This window comes from Notolepis coatsorum (genome assembly GCF_963971535.1).
Source record: "Notolepis coatsorum genome assembly, chromosome: 12".
Lineage (NCBI taxonomy): Eukaryota > Metazoa > Chordata > Actinopteri > Aulopiformes > Paralepididae > Notolepis > Notolepis coatsorum.
Genome location: NC_140176.1, coordinates 40,804,633 through 40,824,351, shown reverse-complemented (window position 1 = coordinate 40,824,351; position 19,719 = coordinate 40,804,633).

Sequence of the window (19,719 nt, the reverse complement as noted above, 5' to 3'; positions counted from 1 at the left end):
TGAAAATTAACTCAAAATTAATTACAATTTTTTCTTTTTTTTTAAATAATTTTTTTTTGTATCTCATTCATTCCATTAGAATGTAGAATACACATTTACAGACTTTTTTATTTTTTAATATGGTCCATTTGCATGTTCTTGGTATCTGATTCTAGGGACATCTATGAATCTCAGGGAATGTATTCCCAGTGTCAGAAATACTGTGGGCTAGATACACAAAGAATGGATTGCACGGTGCAAGTTGCACCCTGGTCTGCATCCCCTTAACAATTGTGTGCCGTACTGTATTGTACCCATTCTGCAATCTGTTAATAACATTTTCATTCAATCAATCAATCTGCGCGGTGATTGATTGAATGAAAATTTTATTTTGAGTAAATTGTAATGAACCAAATGAGAATATCAATAAATTTGTTTGTATCTTTGACTGTGAATAACACCATGCTCAAATTGACCAGACCTGAAAAATCTAAGCAAATTAATAGATGGAAGATGATTAAACAGAAGGTTTTGTAGATACAGTACTGAATATGCAATTTGAAATATGATTATATAATATAGAATATCAGGCATAAAATGGTTATGCGATTAAAATGCGATTAATTAGATTAATTAATTACAAATCCTGTAATTAATTAGATTAATTTTTTTAATCGCCTGACAGCACTAATATATATATATATATTATATATATGGTATATACAGCATTATTGTACATGCTATCATTCAGAGTTGTGTATAGTTGCATTATGCCTACAGCATGACTTGGCCCACAGACACCATTTCCCTCTTGGTCTGTAAACAAAATTAAACAAACGATCACACAATTCTTATTATGATCAGACCGCATTTGAGAATGTCTTACATTGATAATTGCTTAGGTATGTTTGCAAGAAATATGGGGTTGGAGCAGGCAGTGTTAACAGGACATATATGAGCCTTTGATGAAGGCCCTGAGTCTTCCCTGAAAAACCAGGGTGGGTCCGTTTTCCTTCCAGCATGCTCTTACTCCTGCATCACAGTTTCCATATACTCATAAAAAATAATATTTAATCAATAGCTCAATTATCTAAATAACTCCCTTCCTGTTTGGATTTTAGCTCAATGCTGAGAAAATAAAAACTGGCTCTCGCTTAAAGAAAAAAAAGAGAAAAAAACATACCAACCTGTACAGTAATTAAGTTTATTTGCAGTCAGAATAGCTGCCATTCACTGTAGAAACCCTAAAGTCAATGCAACGTGCTTATGTAATAATGTAATATAAGCCCTAAAAAAAGGATCCTTTTATTCCTGGCACGTCCTTCATATTTAATACGTGAGACGGGACTTGACTGTAGCCAGCGTCAGAACACATGACCCCCCGGTGACCTCCCTACGTGCCCTACGACTGTGAGGGCCTAGGTGTGCCAAACCGCATTAGGCTCAATGCGGCCTGCGCACCTGGCCACATCCAACAGCTGCTACCTTGGCTTATATATATATATATATATATATACAAAGCATGAATCTTATGGCAAAGTGTGAATAGCAACAAGGAACTATTAGACCAGTGGTTCTCAGCCTTTTCTGGGCCAACGCCCCCCTATGGAAGCATAGGAAGCATACTAGGACCGTTACTGTTCCTAATCTATGCAAATGGCATGTCGTCAGCTTGTGACTGCAGCTTGTTCCTGTTCGCCGATGACTCAGCCCTACTGGTCTCTGACAGGAACAAGTTGTAGGTTGAAAAAGCCCTCAGTTCGGAACTCGGCAGAATCTGCACCTGGTTCGCAGATAACAAACTATCATTACACCTGGGTAAAACAGAGTCCATTATCTTCGGTTCAAATAACAGTGGGTTACAGTGGGTGACAATATTGGCACAAGGAAATATGAAATTACATACCTGGGGTCCATCCTAGAGGCAAATCTTTCCTGTGACAAAATGGCAAACAATGTAATCAAAAAAGTCAACCAACGAAACAAGGATCTTCAAGAAACAAGTAAACAAGAATACCCTGAAGACTGAAACTCTAACAGGAGCACTCATTCAAGGGTACTGCGACTATGTTTGCACCTCATGGTACCAAAGCACCTCAAAGGCCCTAAAAACAAGATTACAAACATCACAAAACAAACTGGTCAGACTACTGCTTGACCTTACTTCTAAAACACACCTCACCCCAGCCCATTTTGACAACCTATAGGATGGCTTAGAGTAGACGAGTAGAGCAACTTGCAATGGGCCTGGTCTACAAGATACACTACACCACTAAGGTACCAATGTACATGTCCAGGTACTTCCCAAAGGTCAGTGAATACCACAAACCACAACACCTGAGGGAGTTCCACAAATGTGCAACCCAGATTCCAAAAACCTACAGGAGGCTGCAATTAGAAACTGGCCCCCGTAAATGTCTGAACCCCCTCCCACCCCCTCCTAATGTACAGTTCCCTCCCCCTCGTATGTATATATTTACTTTTACGATCTCTATTTAACAGTACTGTATATTTGCATTATCTTGTATGTCACAAATGTAACAGTACTGTATATCTGTATGTCATGTATGTCATGAATGTCATGATTAGATTAGATGATTAGATTAGATTTGTATATCTGTATATCTGTATGTTGGGTATGCCATAAATATCATTATGAATCAGCTGAGTAACAATGTTCATCAAAGTGTTGAGTGCTACAGTGTAGGTTAGTATACAAGTGCATGACAGTAAGGTTAGTTAGTAACGTCCCCCGCCCCCCTATCTGATGTCCATGTTCCATAACCCCCCCCCCTATCTGACGTCCATGTTCCATAAAGCCCCCCCCCCCCCTATCTGACGTCCATGTTCCATAACGCCCCCCCCCCCTATCTGACGTCCATGTTCCATAACGCCCCCCCCCCCCCCCCCACTATCTGATGTCCATGTTCCATAACGCCCTCAATGGGAATTACATTTTCAGCTCCCAATTATGACTGTTTTCTGTCTATCATCTGTATCTATGAAATTATCAGCCATTAATGTTTCTATTTGGCTCAGTTAAAAAAAAGTAAACCTTTTCTTTGCTAGAAAGCGACACTTCCTCTGTTTCTGAAGTGATTGTGCTTCACTGCACGTAGGCTGCTCTCTGGTTCCAGTCAAGTTGTTGTCCTGATATTAAAACAATGATAAATAAATCAAATAGACTAGCGCCGCCTTTGAGCATCTCAACGCACCCCTTTCAACAATTCTTTCTTCACTTACTGCCCCCCCCCCCCCCGCACTATGAACACTCCCTGGGGGGTGGTACCGCCCCCGTTGAAAAACCCTAGTCTAGACTATAAAAAAAGAGACCTGTGGATGTGTAAAGGTTTATCGATACCCATTGAATGATGCCCATTCTACTGTACTACTGTATATGTGTCGTCCATGTCTTAAAACAATGAGGGAAAAATACACCTAAACAAGATTTAACCCTTTATTTATTTCTCAAATTGACTGACAGAGCTTTAAACACAGGGACATACTTTGTAAATGCTAAACGTTGATTTTAAAGCCATAAAACATTAAAATGTGTAATATTTGAAAACACTGGCAAAAATGGTTCTACTGTATCCTAAGAGTTAGAATGGCTCAGGAAACTATAAATATATATAAAAATAATAATAATCCTGATGAAAATAGGTAAACATACGAGGTGTAGAGCTGCACTTCTTCTGACCCTCTTTCACGATTCCATCGCTACGTATGTAAGCATCCATTCCTTTGTTCATCAGTGAGTCAGACAACTGTAGCCTGGCCCTTCCAGCAAAAAAAAAAATAGAAGAAAATCCAACTAAGAGTTGAATTCTCCAAGAATCTCAAGGATTACAATATGTGAGGTCAAATTTGTTCCCGGGGGAACAATTGAGGTGTCAGTGAATTCATCTTGTGTTTGTCGCTCGTTCATCTTCCTCCCTGCTTCGTGGCCTTCGTGGTCCTTTCATGGAGAACATATCAATTACTTAAGATCACACATTCTACACAATATCTCAATACACGTGATGGTAACTTACTTGTTTTCCTTCTCTCCAGGGACATACATACAGGGACATGGATGCATAACTCTCTGAAGTGAACAAGAGTAGGGGTCACCAAGGCCTCGATGGGGTCACAACACAATCAACTTTTTGCATTCGGTAGTAAATGGAAAGAAGATACATTAAATCGATGAATGGTGAGCAGGGAGCTTTGTCGTACAACCGTAGATGAGTTGCACTGGGGGGGTCATTGTTACCATTCACTGCACACTGATCACACTGAGTTGCATTCTGTTTCACACTTCAGTCTTCCAGTCTGATGGATTCGTGACAGCTGTGTTGCCGAGGATGGGGTCCTCATCCATTGGTGCATCATGTGAAGTTCCCGTGGCAACACTGGTGCCATAGCAACCAATGACTTAACTTTGTCTCCGAGTCGTGTGATTGGCTGTAATGCTATGTTGAATGTAGCATAGCAAAGTATAAGCTAGCTAGCTAGCTAGGTAATGTACGAAACGAGATAGATATCGCTATATGATGCTAGCGATGTCAGTTTACCTCGAAAACACTTTTGCAACGGTGGGACTAGCGTTCCGGCTATAAACAGAGAAAAGAGAGCAGTGAGTAAAGCAACACCAGACCGAGGACAGCTAAATCATTTAACTAGTGACTAGCGATTCAGGTATGGTGACCAGATGCAAAAAAGTCCTAAAGCAGGACAACAGTAAGATTTTGGTGTGACAAAGTGGAACAGATAGATAATGTACATTTTTTAAAAGGTTGCCAAAGCAAAAGATAAAATAGAAAACAGAGAATGCTGTAAATGCGTTTGCATTTCATACTGTGTGAAACATCTACAGATGCATGGATTGGAAAAAAGACATTTCCAGACTCTGACACTGCCAAAATGTTTTGTAGCCTTATATTTAGTTCATGGTGCCTCAAAATGTTTTTGGTTTGATTTATGTAATAAACATGTAATACATCATGTCACTAATGGAAAGTGCACTTTTAAAATAATTAGATTAGTATCTTTGTGACTGAGGTCAGAGCATGTGAGCGGAGCGGAGCAGAGCGCGAGCGGAGTGAGGAGCGGAGTGGGTGGATTTTGAAGTAAGTAAGTAAGTAAGTAAGTAAGTAAGTATTTATAAAGCACCTTTCATACATGTCATGTAGCTCAAAGTGCTGTACACAAATATAGGCATATATAACGATAAAAGCAATAAAGTCACAGTGATCAGTTAAGATCAATGTTTAAAAAAAAAATTATAATAATAATAATAATAATAATAGTAACGTAAAAATGAAAATAACGTAAAAACAGTCATTTGCTTACCAGTTTGGGAGAACAGGTCCGCACAAACATGTCCGCTCAGTAGCAACCGGAAGTGCACTAAACCAATGCACTTGTATGGTAGGTAGCAATGTTTAGCTCTTATAACGCTAGTGTAGTTACGTTTTTATCAGTGGTCATAGTTGGGTCCATAGTGCTTTACCAAGTCCCATGGATCCATCAGTGGCCGTGTATTGTGTGCGTATGTACCCGTTCCCTCATGTGGTCAGTGGCCAGAGTTGGGTCCACAGGACTTATCCAAGCCCCATGGACCCATCAGTGGCCACGTCTTGTGTGCGTATGTACCCATTCCCTCATCTAAAGAGTTGGGTCCACAAGACTTTTCCAAGCCTTACGGATCCATCAGTGGTCGTGTATTGTGTGCGTATGTACCCGTTCCTTCATCTAAAAAGTTGGGTCCACAAGGCTTATCCTAGCCTCATGGATCCATCAGGTTTTTCCAAGCCATAACTATTTGTAAGCTAGACTGTATAGGTACGTTTTTAATTTTCCTTTAAAAATGTGTATGGAGCTGGCGTTTCTGATGTGTGTTGGTAGTGTGTTCCATAGTTTTGGGGCATAGTTGGCAAATGCCATACTTCCTATCCTCTTTTGGTTTCTGGGCATGTCTAGTAAACCTGTAGTGGATGACCGTAGCGTTCTTGAGGGCAGATAACTAACTAGGGAATTTGCTATGTATTTTGGGCCTTGCTCATTAAGAGCTTTATATGTTAGGAAAAGGACCTTAAAATCAATTCTATGAGTTATTGGAAGCCAGTGCAGAGTGGCCAGGACTGGAGTGATATGTTCTCTTCTCCTTGTATGAGTTAGTAATCGAGCTGCAGAGTTTTGGATAAGCTGAAGCTTCCCAATGGTTGCTTTGGGAAGACCAGTGAACAGTGCATTACAATAGTCAAGCCGACTTGATACAAAAGCATGAATAAGTTTCTCTGCATTCTTTTTTAAATTACGAAAGGTCTTACTTTCGCTATGTTTCTTAGGTGGAAGAATGACGTTTTCATGGCCTTATTTATATGAGACTTAAAGGTCAGGTCTGAGTCCAAGATGACACCTAGGCTTGTAACCTCAGTCTTTACATAGGATGACAGACTCCCCAGGTTTTCACACAGCACTTCCCTTTTCGCTTTTGGGCCGATCAATAGGATTTCGGTCTTGCTTTCGTTTAATTTTAGGAAGTTATTGTTCATCCACTTGTTTATTGCTAACAGACAATTTGTAATGGACTGTAATGAAGTGAGCGCAGAGTGGGTTTTAAAATGGGTCAGAGTGACTCCGGAGCGAGAGCTGTCCTCCGCTCCGAGCCGCTCAGTGCACACGATCACGGGTACTACACACAGTGGTTTAAACTGATGTAATATACATGTAGTACAATGCCAAAGCAATAGGTGGCGATGTAGTTCAAACATGAAGGCCATTTTCAACCAATCAGAAGGGTGAACGCGTCACTACACATCCTGCTCAGTCAAAACAGAAACCCGCCATCTTTAAATTACCTTGCGATTATTTAGCAACATAGCATTTATTTTCAGCAAGAAACAAAGTGCAATAAAAAAAAGGATACATTCACTGTGTTCTGCCTCATTTGTTGATGAAACTAACATCAACACAACCAAGAGCGGAGAGTTTAGTCTCACAAAAAGAGCGCTGATGTTGTTAGCTTACATGCTAACGTGATTGTGATCTGCCATTATAAATGTTAGCATTGCGGCTAGGCTAGCGTACATTAGCGTAGTAACGCTAGTAGAATGAATGGATCAAAACATTATTTAACAGATTGCAGAATGGGTACAATACAATACGGCTCAATACAAACAATTGTTAAGGGGTTGCAGACTGTTGTAGTTTGGTCAAATCAAGCTAATTTATATCATGCAAAAAAAAATCGGATTTCCCCCATAATTTTTTTCTGCTGAGCGGGCTGGAGCGCGGAGCGCTTGGTGCGCAAATGAAGGTGAGCGCTGAGCGAGCGTAGAGCGGCGTGGGGGGGGGACAACACAATTAATTTCCGTTGTCTTTATACAGTATGTATGAACCATTAAATGGGCAATAGTCAAATGTATCTGTATAAATCACGTTTGTGACTAAGCTATAGAGATGCACATGTGCATCAATTAATTTCTGTTGTGGGTAGCAACAGGGGATGCTGTGTTTACTAGCTTTCAGCACGGGAGTTTAGGCTGTGTATAGCTTATTATTAGGCTTTTCAATTTATTTTCTATTCTTGCGAATAGCATTGTGGACATTTTCTAATGCTCGTATAAGGAACTTAGCCCCTTTCGTGACTGTGATGCAACCCTTGGTTGAATACGCATTCACGTATTCAACCAAGGATTGCATCAGTCACGAAAGGGGCTAATAAGGAACTGTAGTCACGAGAGCTAGCATAGCTCATCCAACGAATGTTGGCATCAATGGCATGACTACAGTACTGATAGGAGCTACTGTAGCATTAACGTAATGCTAGTTATCATACCATACCATCGGCAATTGCAGTGAGGATCTTTATTAACGTTAGCTAGCTAGCACATTTTGCATAGAATAAACTCGGCTAACGTTAGCTTATGTAGCTAGCAAACTATAATTATAGTTAAAGCTAGCTAGCTAACGTTAATCAATAAAGATCCTCACTGCGATTGCCGATGGTTATGATAACTAGCGTTACGTTAATGCTAGCTCTCGTGACTACAGTTCCTTATACGAGCATTAGAAAATGTCCACAATGCTATTCGTAAGAATAGAAATCTCAATCTCTCTCCATCAGAGCTCGCTCTTCCGGTAAACTAGCGCAACGTCACCACTGACAGCAGCGCTGTGCTCCAATAGGAAGGCATTCGCATGCATAAATGAATAAATTAAAGAGGGAAAAAAAATACAGTTATATAGTAGCATTTCGAACACTCTAGTACCGCGGTACTATACTATAGACAAAAGACAACAAAACAACCTGCCTAACACATAATATACATAACTGCCTATATATATATATACAAGGACAGAGTCCGTAACAATCTTGATTTCTAGTTCGCTTGAAATGTTGTTTTTGACAGGGCGCTAAGCGTTGACAGTGCGTGCTACATTTTGACAGCGCGCTAAATTACTACCAATCAGATCTGCGATATGAGGTAGAATGAGGTAGAATAATTTTAAAGAGAGTATACATTCCAGTATGTCAAAGCTTAGCTGCACTATGGAGGATTGGCACCCTGTGGCCGTGAGTGATAATTGCACCTGAAAGCCAAGGAGCTGAGCTTTCTTCACATATATGGCTTATTACGGTAATCCAAAAACTGTGGGAGTTATTGAGGAGGTAAACACAAGTAAAATTCTACCTGCTTCAAGGTCAACCATCAAGGTCAAATTCCGCCTAGACAAAAGTGGAAAAGGAGCCTAAGAAGAATAAATCTAAAAGGCCAGGGTTCAAACTTTATTGCAGTTGTATAATAGTTCAAAATGTAGGGGCAGCTAAGTGGCGCAGTTGGCAAAGCACTCGCCACTAACGCAGGAGATGCTGGGTTCGAGCCCAGCTCTCTGTGTTGCTTCCGGCTTGGCTGGTCGTTCATACTAATACAATTGGCAGTATTAGGGGGTGGGAAAGCCGGTGGGTGGGGATCGGACGTTGTGGACAGCGACTCCTAGAGGTCGGTTGGTGCGCCTGTACAGCAGAATCAGGAAGCAACAGGGGCAGCGTGAGCCTCCCACGCGTTACTCCTCGCCACTGAGAGATCGCGCTGTACAGGTGAAAAGATGCGACAGCTGCCTCCTCGTGTACCGGAGGGTACACGTGATGCAAGGCTTGGTCTACATTGCAGCCGACCAGTGGGAGGCATGGTCTAACAACGTTCGAAACAGGGGAGGGTAGAATTGGATAATACGAAAATTGGGATGGGAGAAAAATAGAAAATGGGGAGAAAAAGTAGATAAAAAATATTGTTCAAAATGTACATCTGCAAAGTTAAATTGATGTTCAATTGCAGTGTCTACTTCACTAAAAACCTGTAAAAATCCCATTTCCGATTTTAGTTGTTCTTGTCTAATAACAGTTTGATACACATTCAAAACATACAGTAAGTTCAAACAATAACAGATATTGAAAGCTGAAGTAGTTCTGAAAAAAAAGGGTGAAAAGCACTTACTCACAGCACATTCTCTGACAATTACACAGCAATAACAACTACATATACCCAGGCGGACTGTTTCAGGCTTAGGTAAACATAATAGGATAAGAGGAAACCATACCATAGAAAACTGCAACAAAATACATTTCTTCAAGCAAGGTAACTTTGGGCACTGTTTGATATTTGTATTGTTCACATTTTATGCTCTTGAAATGAGACAGTGGCTTTTTACTGACATCACGGCACTGGTTGTTCCTGACCAGGAGTGCTCATAGGGGCAATTATATTAATTATTGTTATTACTATTATTTATATCATTTTTGAATGCATCACTGTTGGGAGGGTTTTCTCTTGTTCAGCCCACCTGCTCTCCTCGGGTGTGGCAGGTCAACCAGTCCTTTTGCAAAGCTACATTCATTCAGAGTTCATGTTTTTCTTTTTTAAGAGAATCCATTCTGCTCAGTACCTTTTTCTCTCTTGAGACCGTAGGAAGGCTGACAGAGACGCGGGAGGGAGGGTTCTATGGGGATCGATCCTGCGGCAGCAGGGGTACTAAATGTGGTTCCAGCGGTGGGGGACTTAACCACTTCACCATCTCTACGCAAAACACGTCAAACAATTTTTAAAGCTATTGTATGTATTTATAGTTGGGCTGTCCTTGGCCAAAGGAATTATTGGTCATGAATAGTCATATATAGCCCTAGTAGTCGATTGGGTGATTTCATCGACAAATTATTTAACCTCTAAAGCAGAGGGTCACTCCGACACGACACTAGACCTGTTTTACAAAACATTAAATATCGTTGGAACCGCTTGTGATTCGCTTAACATTTTATCTGAATCAGGATATTCTATAACAATAATTCCCTGGTAAACTATGGAGTTATTCAACAAAAGATTTTTTTTTCACTGTCCGTTTTTCTTTTTATGTCAAATATTGTATGCTAACACAAAGGTAATGTATGATGGTGACTTTACACTGGACCAGAAATAAAGGCTAGGTTCCCCTGAATCATCAAAGATTGACCACTTGATACTGACTCAAAGAATAAGCTCAGCATTGGCAAAAATATAACACTATGTCCTGGCGAATCTTTGTCTGTAGGCTTTAGAGGGTTAGAATGTAAGTTGTCTACATAATGCAGAAGGACCTCTTTAAATCCAGTGCTGTAGCCAGAGATGTGCTCTTCCTCTAATCAATCATTAATCTAATCAAGTGTAGACAAAAGCACAACAATCTACTAATTGACTAACAAAGTCTTGGTCGACTTGGAAAACTAAACTGGACAGTTGACTAATTGACTAAGAGCCCTACAGTATTTCATACTGCAGACAGTACACCAACCTATCCCACATAGCCTTGGTTGTACCATAGATCCCTAATGCCAAGTCCTTCCAGGGACCAGCACAGACAGACAGACAGACAGACGGACGGACGGACGGACGGACGGACGGACGGACGGACAGACAGACGACAGACAGACAGACAGACAGACAGACAGACAGACAGACAGACAGGCAGGCAGGCAGGCAGGCAGGCAGGCAGACAGGCAGGCAGGCAGGCAGGCAGGCAGGCAGGCAGGCAGGCAGGCAGGCAGGCAGGCAGGCAGGCAGGCAGGCAGGCAGGCAGGCAGGCAGGCAGGCAGGCAGACAGGCAGGCAGGCAGGCAGGCAGGCAGGCAGACAGACAGACAGACAGACAGACAGACAGGCAGGCAGGCAGGCAGGCAGGCAGGCAGGCAGGCAGGCAGGCAGGCAGGCAGGCAGGCAGGCAGGCAGGCAGGCAGGCAGGCAGGCAGGCAGACAGACAGACAGACAGACAGGCAGGCAGGCAGGCAGGCAGGCAGGCAGGCAGGCAGGCAGGCAGGCAGACAGACAGACAGACAGACAGACAGACAGACAGACAGACAGACAGACAGACAGACAGACAGACAGACAGACAGACAGACAGACAGACAGACTGTCGACAGACTGTCGACAGACAGACATACAGACAGACAGACAGACAGACAGACAGACAGGCAGGCAGGCAGGCAGGCAGGCAGGCAGGCAGGCAGACAGACAGACAGACAGACAGACAGGCAGGCAGGCAGGCAGGCAGGCAGGCAGGCAGACAGACAGACAGACAGACAGACAGACAGACAGACAGGCAGGCAGGCAGGCAGGCAGGCAGGCAGGCAGGCAGGCAGGCAGGCAGGCAGGCAGGCAGGCAGACAGACAGACAGACAGACAGACAGACAGACAGACAGACAGACAGACAGACAGACAGACAGACAGACAGACAGACAGACAGACTGTCGACAGACAGACAGACAGACTGTCGACAGACAGACAGACAGACTGTCGACAGACTGTCGACAGACAGACAGACAGACAGACAGAGAGACAGACAGACAGACAGACAGACAGACATACCAACAGGCAAACAGACAGGAAGACAAGACGGACAGAGCAGTTTTACCATGGCCAGTTCCTCCTTCTCTTCCCTCCCTCCCTTCCTCCCTTCCTTCCTTCCTTCCTTTCGTCTCCTTCAAGGTCAGTCGTCAGAGCGAGGCTGCATGTCACTGTTCCTTTGTCTATTCAGATAAAATGGCTGCATTCATCGTTTGTCAGATAAACCTACAAAAAAATGGAGTGAGGAGAGGGGAGTGCACTAGAGAGGGTGATAGAGAGAGAGGGAGAGAGAGAGAAAGGAGAGTGTTAAAAAAAACAAAAAAACAACAACCCTATCACTGCCTCCTCCTCAGTCCGGCCCCAGCCTGCTGCTTTTATCTCTCCATGACAAATTCAAGCACTCACTCTCTCCTCTCTCCTTCTGCATTTTTCTGCTCACCTTATCTTCTGTCTCAATGCTGCATCGTTTGCCATTTTAGAATAATGTCCCCCCCTTCCTATAATGACATTGGCTTTGTGCTTCATATTACCTCAGGATTTTCACCAGTCCTCCCCCAAGAACACAGGCACATAGAAACACACACGCAGACACACAGATGCACGGGCAACACACATGAACATGCACACACACAAGCAGATATGCACACACGTACAAACACAGACCAATGTGCCAAATGAAATCTCTCTATAAACCCTTCAGAACAGGCGTCAGATGCTTAAGCAGGGTCCATCTGTAGCCGCTAGCGGACTAAGTCCTATTGTGTCTATAAAGGATCAACAGTACACAAACAAAATATTGTTTCCCCAATATTGACATTCCTGGAAGAATGCTCTCGGAATATTGTGTCACTGTTGTATTTTTAAGATTATTTTTATTTCAGTTTGTGTCTGTTTCAGAGTAGTATTGATCACGGTTGAATGTGTGTCTGTTTCAGAGTAGCGTTGATCACAGTTGGACGTGTGTCTCTTATGACAAGATATCAGTTTGAGATAAGACATACTGTAATAGCATAGTACATAGTAGATAGTGGTATAGACATAGTAGCATTGTAGATAGTAGTATACACATAGTAAATAGTATTATAGACATAGTAGCATAGTACATAGTAGATAGTATTATAAACATAGTAGCATAGTAGGTAGTAGGTAGTAGTATAGACATTGTATATGGTAGATAGTATTATAGACATAGTAGCATAGGCCATAGTAGATAGTATTATAGACATAGTAGCATAGGCCATAGTAGATAGTAATATAGACATAGTAGCATAGTACTTAGTAGTATAGACATAGTACATAGTTGATAGTAATATAGACATAGTAGCATAGGTAGTAGTATAGACATAGTAGATAGTAATATAGACATAGTAGATAGTAATATAGACATAGTAGATAGTAGTGTAGACATAGTACATAGTAGGTAATAGTATAGACATAGTAGATAGTAATATAGACATAGTAGCATAGTAGATAGTAGATAGTAATAGACATAGTACATCGTAGATATAATTATAGATATTATAGTAGCATAGTATATAGTAAATAGTAGTATAAACATAGTATCATAGTAGGTAGTAGTATAGACATAGTATATGGTAGATAATATTATAGATATAGTAGCATAGTACATAGTAGATAGTAGACATAGTAGATAGTAGTATACATAGTAGCATAGTACATAGTAGAGATAGTAATATAGACATAGTACATACTGTAGTATAGTAGTATATACATAGTACATATTAGATAGTAGTATAGACATAGTACATAGTAGATAGTAGTATAAACATAGTAGCATAGTAGGTAGTAGAATAGACATAGTAGATAGTAGTATAGATATAGTACATGGTAAATAGTAATATAGCCATATATATTGATTAAAACTGTGTTTTTAGTCAACGGTGCAAAATTGGGTGTGTTTCAGCTGTCCTGAATGTGATGAGAAGTTCATTCCACCGACGTGGAGCGAGGACAGAGAATAGTCTGCTTCTTGACCCCCAGGAGTCCGAAGAGGAGTTGGTCTGAGGCAGCCGGAGGATGCAGAGTGTTTGATTGATTGATTGATTGAAAACTTTATTAACAGATTGCAGAATGGGTACAATACAATACGGCTCAATACACACAATTGTTAACTCATTGGGGGCCAAACAGCAGAGGACGCTGATGGCCCGTCCAATGTAGGGATAGCTTTACTTGCGAGTGCTTAAAATATATGAAATATTATAGCTATGGATCTAATGAACACGTTGATTGTCGGTGAGTTGCTTCCAGTCAGCATGCACAAAGCAGATGTTTTCTTTCGTACATACATTTCCGTTTTATACCGTGGTGAATATGAATATATTTCTAGAGCGTTCTGTCTAATCTCAATAAACTCCAGCAAGTCGAGCTTCAATGTATTTCCTTAGAAATTGTGCCTTTTGTCGCTTGATTTATGAATAGTTTTCAAATAAACGCTAGATTATCGATATTATATGTGTCATCCTGCACGAACAGAAGCGGGGTCTGAAAAATCGATTCTCCGTACTTTGGTCGGCGCGGACCGCACATACACACACACACACGCTCCGATGGTGGTGAAAGAAACATCTGATCAACCCAGGATTGGTAACAGAGAGTCCTTACCTCACATCTGGTGTACTGCAAAAAGATTAATCCAATTCCTGATCGCCATTCCAAATATTGATCGCGTTTATGTCCAAAACACATAATCCACGCTGCTCCGAGTGTTCCCAGTCCATGTGTTATAAACGTTACTCTTGCCAGAGAAGGAAAACCTGGACCGAACTTCTTAGATCGATGCACAGCCCCAGCCAGAGGGATTCCAATGATGTGCAATACCGGCCGGGAGGCGTAGGCGGCGATATTTGCCCTTTGCGAGCTCAGATCCATTCCCAATGATAACATCAGGCTGGATGGATGAAAAATGAATGGATATAGCTAATAAAAGAAATAATGATTAAAACCCGAGATTTCTTGGGTTTGGTGCACAGCGCTTGGCGAGTTAACCCGAGATATCTTGGGTCTGGCCCAGAATGTGTTAAGGGGATGAAGATCAGAGAAAGACTTTTGTCTTGTTTACATCAGGGTCCCCCATTTTCAATTCATCATGACATTTATAACATACAGTACTGTTACAACCAGACATAGGGGTGTAGGCAGTGATGCGTTGCTCATGGGACGAGGTTGCACGCCGTGCAACCAAAGTTTTGTGAGCAGAAGCGCGTGCATGCACACGCACAGATGTGCACACGCATGTACACAGGAATGCACTGCACTCGACTGATGCGCCAACTCGCAGTACCCACCTGGCTACTTTGCATATCAATAGCGCCGGTCGTCAGGTGTTACATTCAATTCATAGAGGCAATTAGGCACTGTCTTTAGTCTGTCCTTATGCGAGGGAACATTTATGCGCATGCGCGGGAGCGCGTGCACGCGCCTGGGAGCGCGCGTGCACGTGGCGTATTTAGCGTGCGTGCAACCAGTGTTGATATGAGCATCGCAACACTGGGTGTAGGGGTCTTGAGGGTGTGTAGTTAGAAAATGCAGAGCGTAAGGGCCTTGAGGGTGTGCAGTTATAAGATGCAGAGTGTAGGGGTCTTGAGGGTGTGTAGTTAGAAGTTGCAGAGCGTAGGGGTCTTGAGGGTGTGTAGTTAGAAAATGCAGAGAGTAGGGGTCTTGAGGGTGTGTAGTTAGAAGATGCAGACTGTAGGGGTCTTGAGGGTGTGTAGTTAGTAGATGCAGAGTGTAGGGGTCTTGAGGAGGGTGTGTAGTTAGAAGATGCATAGCGTAGGGTTCTTGAGGGTGTGTAGTTAGAAGATGCAGAGTGTAGGGGTCTTGAAGAGGGTGTGTAGTTAGAAGATGCATAGTGTAGGGGTCTTGAGGGTGTGTAGTTAGAAGATGCAGAGCGTAGGGATCTTGAGGATGTGTAGTTAGAGCCAGAGGTTCACTGTAGAGCGCTGCATCTTCCTTATTCAGTATCGTTGGTTTGAATATACAGCACCTGTAGCTCACAGCCGATCACGTGGTCCATCCCTTGTCGTGGGGTGGTGGCTTGAGTGTCTCAGTGACCTAGAGAGCTACGCCAGCAGGTGCACGGGCACCTGGCATGGTCACCCATGCTGGACAGGTCAAAGGGTAGAGGTGAGACAAATTGGACCAACCTCACCCCAGAGGTTAAATGGGTTTGCGTAGGGCCAACAACCCTACCTGGAAAAAAAGCACATTACTAAAGCATCTACGATAATTCAAAACCAACTCGACCTGAGAAAGAAAGGGCTTCCCCACAGGAGGCGCATGATGCCGTGCAGTGAAAGCCGAAAGGAAGCTGTAAGGCTGACTCCCCTCCTAACCCCCAGGAAAACCACCAGAATTGCCACATGGAACATCAGGACGATGTACGAACCAGGGAACACAGTCCAGGTAGCACAGGAGATGAGGAACTACAACATCTCTCTCCTGGGCTTGTGTGAGACAAGGTGGTTACAAGCAGGGCAACTGAGATTGGCATCTGTGGAGATGGTGCTCTACTCCGGTCATAGAGAAGAAGGCGCCCCACACACGGAAGGGGTGGCCCTGATGCTGGCTCCGGAGGCACAGCGCTCTCTCATTGGTTGGGAACCGGTGAACCCACGAATCATCACTGCCAAGTTCACCACTAAGAAGGACAACATCAGACTATCCATCATTAAGGGCTACGCACCAACAAACGAGACCGAAGACGAGAAGAAAGACAATTTCTATGAACAACTGCAGGCTGTACTGGACAGACAGAGAGAAAAAGACATCACCATCCTCATGGGTGATTTCAACACCAAGATAGGAGCCAACAACATGGGCTATGAAGACATCATGGGCGTACATGGATTGGGGCAGATGAATGAACCAACTGGTAATAGGAGGCAGCATCTTCCCCCACAAACGTATCCACAAGGCCACATGGAGATCTCCAGATCAAGTTACGGAGAATCAAATAGACTACATATGCATCAACAGAAAGTTCAGGAGGTCATGGCAAGATGTACGAGTCAAGAGAGGGGCAGCCATGGCATCAGACCATCACCTCATGCTGACGATCATAAAACTACGTCTGAAGAAGTACGCCACAACCACCAGCGCAAGAACCAGATATGACGTCGGACTTCTTAGGAACAAAGAAATACAGAGTAGATTCCAGATCAGCCTTACCAACAGGTACCAGCAACTACAGGAACTGGATGAAGACGGACATACCGGTAAAAGACAAACAGGGAAACCCACGTACAACAACCGAGGAGCAGCGGAGCAGATGGGCCAAACATTTCAAAGAACTACTTAACCAACCAGCCCCGACAGAGCCAGCGGACATTACACCAGCAGAGAGAACACTTCCAATAAACTGTGATAAACCCAGCAAAGCAGAGATAAAAAAAGCTATCATCTCAACAAAGGATGGAAAATCTGCAGGACCAGATTAAATACCAGCAGAAGCCATCAAGGCCAACTTGAAGACCGTGGTAGATATGCTTAATAGCCTCTTCACCAAGAACTGGGAGGAAGAAAAGATTCCAGAAGAATGGAAAGATGGAATCATCATCAAGCTACCAAAAAAGGGAGATCTCATCAACTGCAACAACTACAGAGGAATAATGCTTCTATCAGTACCGGGAAATGTTCTCAACAGAATTATACTGGACAGAATGAGTGTTGCAGTGGATCCCATGCTTCGAGGCTTCCGGAGCAACAGATCTTGTACGGACCAGATTGCCACCCTGCGCATCATTATAGAGCAATCCATCGAATGGAACTCTCCATTATATATAAACTTCATAGACAATGCAAAAGCATTTGACAACGTGGATAGAGAGACTCTGTGGAAACTGCTGAGGCATTATGGTATCCCAGAGAAAATCATCCCTCTGATTCAAAACACCTATCAAGGAACATCATGCAAAGTTTTACATGCAGGCCAACTGTCAGAGAGTTTTGAGGTGAAGACTGGTGTGCATCAGGAAGTAGACTGGATTATAGACTGGATTATGTAGACCACCACAAAAGGAAAGAAAAACGGCATACAGTGGACCCTATGGACACAACTGGATGACCTCGACTTTGCTGATGACCTGGCTCTCCTGTCACACAACTACAACCAGATGCAGGACAAGACAACCAAGCTGGCAACTACATCCATTGAGACTGGGTTGAGAATAAACAGGAAGAAAACCAACTTAATGATGATCAACACCTCTACCAACAACACAGTCACAGTAGGTGATGTATCCATACAGGAAGTCAACTCCTTCACTTACCTAGGCAGCATATTGGATAAGAAGGATGACACAGACGGCGATGTCACAGCCAGAGTAGGCAAAGCCAGAGCAGCCTTCATCATTCTGAGGAACATCTCGTCCTCCAAGGACATCGCCATGACAACCAAAGTGCGGCTCTTCAATTCAAATGTAAAATCCGTCCTTCTCTACGGTTCAGAGACTTGGAGAATGATGAAAAGAACATTGCAGAAGATACAGACCTTTATAAACAGCTGTCTGAAATGCATCTTTGGGATCAGGTGGCCAAACAAAATCAAGAATGAGGAGCTATGGCTGAGAGGAAGACAGGAACCAGTAGAGAAGCAGATCCTGAGACAAAAGTGGGGATGGATAGGCCACACTTTGAGGAAACCAGCAACCAGTACTACACGCCAGGCCCTGACTTGGAATACTCAGGGGAAGCGGAAGAGAGGGCGGCCTAAGAACACCTGGAAGCGGGACACTGAGGCGGAGCTCAAGAGACAAGGAACCAGCTGGGGGGAGGCAGAAAGGACAGCCCAAAGCCGGGTTGGATGGAGAATAGTCGTAGGTGGCCTATGCTCCATTGGGAGCGATGGGCCTAAGTAAAAGTAAGTAAGTAAGTAGCTCACAGTGGTCGCATGTCCATGGTGAATGAATAACCTAGGACTTGGTTGTTACTTGAAATTCGAGCAAGGTTGACTTGCAGGTCAAAATCCCAAAAAGCACACAAGTGTTAAAACCAAGCTGACAATGACAGATGCATCACCCCTAATACGCTACAGGGACAGCAATATACAGCAAAAAAATATAAAGATCGAACAACACACAAATCCACCTTAGATAATAAGCTATTTCTAATGAAGAGATAATTTTCTCTGCGAGCCACGAGACGCTGGGCAGGGTCTCCAGTACGTCTAATTTGCTCTGCTCTGACGAGCTCCTTTAGCAGTGACAGGTCCTTCTCTCCCCTGCCTGGCACGTCTCTTAATGACATGGTAATCAGCCAGCCATCAGAGCCGGGACCAGGACACATAATGAGAACATTAGGCTCCATGCTGAAAGGGCCCCCTGCTGAGGGAGGGATCAATGGACCGGCCTGATGAAAGGTGGATGATGATGCGCCTGATGGCCAGAGAGTGAAAGAAAAGAGCGAGAGACAGAGGGAGAGGGGGGAGTGAGAGAGGGGGAGTGAGAAAGAAGAAAGACAGAGCGAGAAAGTGGGAGACAGAGAGAGCGAGAGGATGTGGTGTTGATTGTCTGACTCTAACACATTATCTAACCAATGTTTGAGCACCAGTTTGACAATGAAAGACAAAGAGGAGAGGAGAATGGCCGTGGAAATATCTGAAACGAAGACAAACTTGCCACACTTTATATCATATTCATAATATATATATTTTAACTAAATAAGACTCGTGCACATCTAGTTGGACCCCGACTGGAGGTGCAGGTCAGCGCAAGAGAGATATATAACTAAAAGGAAGCAGAAGCGAAACGCGTTGTGCAATAAAAAAGCAAAAACCAGTCCTGAGGAGTGTGCGGTCCCTTCTTTCTTTTTGAAGGTTTTCTCCTTTTAGTTATATATATATATATACATACACACCAATA